Source organism: Echinops telfairi, unplaced genomic scaffold (assembly GCF_000313985.2).
Source record: "Echinops telfairi isolate 266 unplaced genomic scaffold, ASM31398v2 ScPeMD7_443;HRSCAF=831, whole genome shotgun sequence".
In the NCBI taxonomy this organism is placed as follows: domain Eukaryota; kingdom Metazoa; phylum Chordata; class Mammalia; order Afrosoricida; family Tenrecidae; genus Echinops; species Echinops telfairi.
In genome coordinates, this window is record NW_022104341.1 from 41,553,594 (window position 1) to 41,561,145 (window position 7,552).

The 7,552-nt window shown below is 35.4% G+C and overlaps 1 pseudogene; it reads right to left on the reverse strand.

The window, feature by feature from the left end:
* Positions 1 to 6,870: 6,870 nt before the first annotated feature.
* Positions 6,871 to 7,182, reverse strand: LOC101652894 (annotated as a pseudogene).
* Positions 7,183 to 7,552: the final 370 nt, after the last annotated feature.

The following is a 7,552-nucleotide window of genomic DNA, read 5'->3' on the forward strand; positions in this document are numbered from 1 at the left end:
TGCAAGATATCCCCAATGAGAAACTGTATGAACCTACCCTGATGCAGCCCTGGGTGCAGGAGCAGCTGTGTGGAGACCCCTGCCAACACTGAGATGCTTACACATTCACTGCCTCGGCTTTCCTCCTGCAGTTGGCATCATTGCGTCCGTTTTGTGCGATGCAGGAGGACTTTGTGGATTGGTGTCAGACATATGGGTTAATGTTGGACTTGTGGGCTTGGGCAGCACTGGGTTGGGATGTTTTCTTGATGCACACTTAACCTTTATATAAAGCTCTCTCTTATACATGAGTTTCTGTGGATTTGTTTCTCTAAAGTACCTAGACTAATACAGTACTTAAATTTGAAAATAGACATATTAATTTATATTGTTGTAGGTGAGTGGCTATTACTCGTTTACTGACAGTCTTGCACTTAGGGTGACTGTATGACTGTATGATTCAAAATCACCAATATCAGACAATATCAGTCCAATTTATTTCATTAATGCCTAGAATATTAATCTTTGTATATTTTATTTCATTTTTAAGCTTTCAACTTTTAAAGATTCATATTTTATATATTCAAGTTCTAATAATTAATGGATATTTATAGAAGTTTCTTCTCATTTGAAAAATAGTTTTATTGGCATTTACTTCACATATCTTACAATTTAATTGTTCAATCATATTAAGAAGATTTGTGCAATCATCACCACAATCAATTTCAGGACATTTTCCTCTCTTACTTACTGTTGTTATTTCCGCATTTCCTCCCATCCTGTTCGATCATGCTCAGAGGCAATTATCTATCGACTTCCAGTCTCTATAGATCTACCTACCCTTGATTTCATATACAGAAAATCATAAAAAACACAAACAGAAGTCAAACAAGCAACAACAGAGCTATAATAACTAGACAAAATGTAGAAAAATCTCAATAAAAAATAAAGTAGAAAATATTAAAAATTTTAAATTAAAAGAAATTTTAAATGGGTAAAAAAGGTGGTATGTGAATTATTGATTTAAATACATCTGCCATAAATTAGTTTGCAATGCATCTGTCTAATAACAAGGCCTTCCACATCCCTGGAATCCAGAAGCAATTCTCTTATAGAACTGTTTGGTTTCTTTGCCACAATCTGCTATAGCAACCATATCTTTAGTTCTTCATGAGTGCAAGCACTGAGTAGGGTCATGTCATAAGAACTAGTTGTTCTTAGATTGGGGCTAAAATTTAGTGTGAGCCTAATATCCATTTATATATTTATGGTTTATGAATGTCTCTGGTTCACTTTAGACACATCATTATTATTTTATTGTGGGAAACATTATCTTTCAGCCCCTCTTGGACATAAGATAATTCTGTTGATAGTGTTATATATTTAACCAATGGTATAGATTTAAAATACTATTGGGGAAATGAAATTATACAAGTATTGGCTGGTCTGAAGACCACAACACATGAACTGTTGACTTGTACAGATTATACTGTTAAGTGACTGGACACTACAAATACAAACATAAATACAGAAGTCAAACAAACAACAACAGAGTTACAATAACTAGATAAAGCATAGAAAAACCTCAATAAAAATGAAAATAGAAAAAATTAAAAAGTAATTTAATTGGTGATAAGCTTGGTGACAGGTCAAATCTTTTACTAACACTCATTCACAAAGATCAAGCCACATCTACCAGATTAATACGTGACATAAGAAAGCAAGAAGGACACTAAAATAGGAAATCTATGGCTGTCCTTGGGCACCGTTCTTTAGGTACTCTCCAAGCAAGAAATCTGAACAAGTCTGATGCCCTGCAACTCCATAACCTTGGGAGAGCAGTTGTCTGCTTCTTCTCTTCGCGCAATAGGACGTTTCAGTCTTCAGTCCAAGGGAGTATGCCAGTTCGTTAAATCTGCTATAGGTGTGTTTGTGGCAAAGCTCCTGTGGTGCATAGGGAAGGTGGGGGCAGTGGGTGGGGGATGCCAAAGACCAAAGCAGGAAAGAAGTGGGAAGGGAAACAAATGGCAAAAATGAAGCTTGGGTACCAATTCTGTCTCCACCAGGAAACTTACACAATCCAGTTATGCAACAAAGCCCCTGGGCCAGTGAGGTAAGAGGTTTGGCTGACTGAGTTGCCTCTTGGCCTGGAAAAATCTGCTGTGCCAGGAAGGAGCAGAGCTCAAAGAAATATTTTGTGTTCTGGGTCAAGGGTAAATGGGAGTCTTTCAGCAAGTGTTGCTGCTGCTGTAACACTTTAAGAAACTTGGGGCTACTTAATTTTTAGGTTGAATTTCTTGCTGTTGGAGGTACAGGATGTACCTCCTAGTGGAAACTCTCCAGTAGTTACTGAGGAGGTCATCCAGTCTCTTCTCATTCTTATTCTTATTACATCAGCAAATGAAGGTCCCCAAACTGTTCTCCAACCACAGCATTCAGTTGATTCTACTTTGTGTAGGGAGCTTTTCCTCCACAGTGTTTTGACTACACCAGGCACTAGAGCTCACAATTCTCAGCTGCTAGCCTTCGCGTTTACAGTGGTCTTTTTATTTTTATTTCTTCAGAAATAGAGGCATATATCCTTCATTCTAGTCTGTCTTAGTTTAGTAGCTCTGGCCTCTGTCTCCCTGTGGTTCGCTGAAATATCCCTGACGTGGGTTCCAGCATCACAGCAATGCGCAAGCCACCAGGGAGAGATGAGTGTGGAGTGGGGAGAGAAGTCCTACATACTAAGAATTTTTCTGTGACTACAAATCTTAAGGCTTTTGCTGATTTTATTTGCTTCTTTGCATGCATTTGTAAAGATATATTAATCAATATAAATCAGAGTAACAATGAAATGAGACAAGCAGCATGTCTTTGGGGAATGTGAGCTACAAAGAAGGGGCAACATGTCACCAAGGCTTTAAATATTGTTAACGTGTGATTTGGTTTTCAACAATATCTTAACCTCCTAAACCCAAATAAAATACCTTTCAGATTAATTTTATGAATCAAAACCTAAATAAATTAGCAAAAACGTATTGAAGTCTACTATGTGAACAGCATGTTTTCAAATACATAGTTAGCAAAGATTTAATAAAATTAATTTATGAACAGATGTATTAATATGTCAAGATTGATTAAGAGATTATCAGGTAGCCCTGCATTTGATTTTTGGAACTGTAGTGATCTAAGGACTAAAGCTTTAATCCCCAAACACTTTGGTTTAAGTGAGTTAAAAATGCACTTGTCTCATAAGCAACTGTCTTATCTGTCCAAGTCTCCAGGGAAGTGTAATACAACACTGTTATTAAGTAATTTGGGATAATTCTATATTTCTTTGCTCTATCTGTGTGTGTTGTTTCATTTTTCCTACATGGTTAAGTCAAAGTTCCAGTGGCACCCACCAGCCTGGTTTACAATGGAAGGTAAAATAAATTCAGGGCAGGCAATTTACTTTTCAGTAAGTTATCATGAAGTTACACATATTACTTCCCCCCACAGGCCACGCGGTAGAAATAATGACATGGCCACACAGCTGCAAAAGAAACAGGAAAATATATTTCACTGGGCAATTGCATGCTCAGCTAAATTTTTTTAATGATATGATAGTGGAACATAGTGATACCTATTCTAATTTGAAAGACTTGGTTTTGTTTTACCATCTGAAAAAAATGGACTTATATTTTAAAACCACCAGCTTCCTCGAGATAGAAATACGGGGCTTTCTGCTCCCATAAAGAATTAGTCTTGAAAACCCACAGGGGCAGTTCTACTCTGTCCGAAAGGACCACAGTGAGTTGGAATCAACTTGCAAGCAGTGAGGTTGGTGTGGTCTTACGTCATTATTGTTCCATGTGTCAGATTTGTTCTAGAGATGATCTCTAAATTCAGATGGGATATGCTCACGGTTGTTTTTTCCATCTTGTAGACTTGTTTTCATTTTCTTCACTTAAAATCTGACCTTGCATATGAGCAGCTGTTGGTATGTCTCCCAGTTGGCCCCTGGCCTTATTTTGGTTGATAATATTGAGTTTCTCTATCATCTCTTCCCACTGATGGAGTCAGTTTTGTTTTTTGAATTTCATTTGGTGAGGTCCACATGTATAATTACTGTTTATGTTTTAGAAAAAGGCAATAATACTGGTCTGAAAAATTCTATTGTGTGATCACCAGCTCTGTGTCTCTTACTAAAGCAATATTTTCCAACTAATTACCCTTCTTTTTATTTCCAGATTTTACACACAATCACTACAAATTGTCAGTGAATTTTAGCTGTGTGTTTGATCAATTTCAAAATACAGAAGCTAGTAGAATTCTCTAATTTACTAATTTCTGGCTTTAGTGATTTGAATTTTAATTCAAATAATAGTTGTATTAACTATTCTTCCTTATAAGCATCCGCTACTTCTTTATCACTAACAGCATTGTACTTCAAGATAGAGCTTAAAATGTTATTTTTGATCATGAATGCAATTTCATTCTTCCTCTGCCATTCCCAGAAAAAGTGGATTATATGGTTTTCTGACTCAAAATGCCTAGTAATTCCAGCTTGCTAATGCCAGCAATATTCATTTTTATTCATTTCCTTTTTGATGACTGCTCATTTTTCTAAACTCATATCTGGCACATCCCAAGCTCCAATTGTTGATGGATGTTTGCATCTGTTTCTTATTTTGAGTTGTTCACCATGACGGTTCCCAAAGCTGTGCTCCATCACAGTCACATAAGTTGACTCTACTCAGAGGAGGAAGCTCTTCCCCAGTTCAAGTTTGAGTGCATCCCAACTTGATAGACTCATCTTCCAGCACCGTCAATGTCCCAATGCTCTTCCCAGGATTTCAGTGACGAATCTTCCAGAAGTCTGCACCTTCCTTCTTTTCAACTGTCTTAATTTGGAAACTCTGCTGAAGCTATGTACTGTGGATGACACTGCTGATAATTGAAATATTGATTGCATATATTCCAGCATAATGCAATAAGCCCATCATCTCAGTATATCAAACAAAGTAAAGACCTTGAAATATTTTCATATCTTTAAATACATATAATCTCAAATTTACATATATTTAATCTCATAGAGTTTATGTTCATAACTTACTCTTTTGGTGTTTTAATACCAAACATCGTCTATTTTCTGTTCTTCATTCTAACATAAGAATTAATCATTTAAATTTACATCATGATTAAGTAGCGTTAAAAACTGTGATGAGAATTCCATGCTGAAATTAAGGATATGAAAGAAATAGGCATGGATCAAATCATTGTTATCTTGGGCCCACATCAATATATACATAGGAAAATGTAATTATTTTTAATTCCCAGGGAATCTGGAAAATGTGGCATCACAGGTAATTTAAGGTATACGGGATATTACTTACCACAATCACATTTCCACTATAGTAATTTTTATCGAGAGACTTGAATTTATATAAATTCGTTTGGAAAAAGAGTCTAATTATAATGAGAAACAAAAGTTAGAATTCATTTCAATGTGCGAACATTTAATATTGACCATATGCAATATATAGTGGGGTTTAAAACAAATCATTTGCAGGAATTTTAAGTGCAATAAATTTAATGAAATCATGATTCCCCGTGTTATTATTAAGAGCTAAATTTTCCTTTATCTACACAACACATTTAGCACTGTTAATGTTCTTTTTCTCTATGGTTACAAATAATCTTCAGAATAACTTGATAAGGTGTCTCATCATATTCAATTTAATGTTAACACACATGCAGTTAAGTTTGACAATCTTCCTTTAATGACTCATTTCATGGCAAAGTAATTATTTTGTGAAACTTTCTTGAGAAAGTATCATTTCTCTTCTGTTACAGGGATAGAAAAATCTATGCAAGTCCTATTTTATTAAAGAGGGGAATAAAAGGACCCTTGACAATTTTCACCTCTGAAGAAGGTGTCTATTTATTGTTTGACATTTCCTGACAGTAGTTTATTGAGACATAGTGTGGAAACTTGGCAGAAGATGCATAGATTTTTATTCTAAGTATTTTTTATTGCACTTTACTCTGGTGTCAAAGAATTGAAGGCTGGAGAAAGGATATGCTGCCTTAAGGAAAAGTGGTTCTGACGTGATTTTGAGTTTCATACTCTCTCAAAAACAGAATACTGAATTATGTTGGGAAATAGAGGAAAATAATAGCTATTAAAAGAAGATATTTCCTTTCATCTGGAACTTTTTGTGTCTTATTTATCTTTAGCTAAAGAAGTGTTTTTACCTTCAGTTTTGATTTTCATTGAAACAAAAGGAACCGACATACATTTATTTTTAAATCATTTAATTCAGAAAGGTATTTTTCCAGTTATAACAAAAAGTCCAAAGAGAATCAAATGACAGGATATGGTCACATTTGTTAAAGTATAATCCTGGGCTGCGTATATAGGGTAAAACAAACTACATTGATGACACTTTTATTTATGAATTAAATACAAAAGTGAAATAATATGTAATGTCATGAGATTGTTTAAAAGTAGTATTCAGAATATACTAAAATAAAATAATCCTTTAATTTGGAACTCAATAATATTAATCTGCACTAACAGTAAAGACAGCTCATAGTTGCTAATGTCTGAGGTTAAAATAAATGATATTACAAAATCATAGAAATCTTTATTAAACAAAAAAAACTAAAGTCCCCAGTCTGGGTCTCTATACATCTAAAAGAGGTATTTCAATCTCTCTTACTAATACCCACCCCACCCCTGCAAATAAATGCTATTCAATTTGCACCACCTAAAGATAGAAGTTTTGGTGCACTCAAAGCAGTCAATTATTTTTATTTATTTATTTATTTTAGAATGATCTTTTTTATTAGAGTAGACTGATCACACATGGTCCAAGAAAACTCAAATAGCAAATATCATCAGATATTAAGGATTGGCCTTCAAACATCATAGCCAATGATGCCACGTTTACCGATGATCCCGTCAATATAAAACCACATCCACACTCCAGTGGCCACCAAACCATTCAGCAGAGTTTCCTTAACTGTGAGCTGTTTGAAGTGATCAGTCTCGGCACTATTGACTATTTTTTTTCAGACTTTGACTAGCTGCAGGGATCTCAGCAGGGGTTGGAGGAACCAGCTCCACCCAGGCATAGTGCCAAGATGTAGTCAATGGAAGTTTTGAATAAGTCACAACAGCATTTACCATCCCGCAGCCTTCTCCACCAGGTCATAGATATATTGGGCCATGGTACTAGGAGAGAAAGTCCGTGGCCTGAAACGGCTGGGTGAATGTCACCACCTTGGGAAGCCAAAGCAGTCAATTATTATTCCGCTGAAATTTTCTTTGAGTTTTGATAATTAAAAGAATTCTAAAGGGGTAACATCAGGACTGTAGGAATGGGTGGGGTAAGATTTCTCAACAAATTTTTTCTATGGCTGCTCTTGCTACCTTTAATTAATGCAAAATGGAACAAAATGTATCCCTTTCACTCATATGTGTCCTGGTCATTTTATCACTAATTCCTTAAGACTTACTTATAAGAAGCATCCATGGTGGTCCTCTGCCCTTTGAGAAAATCTGCTAAGATTGCCTCTTCACAATTCCAAAAACACAGTC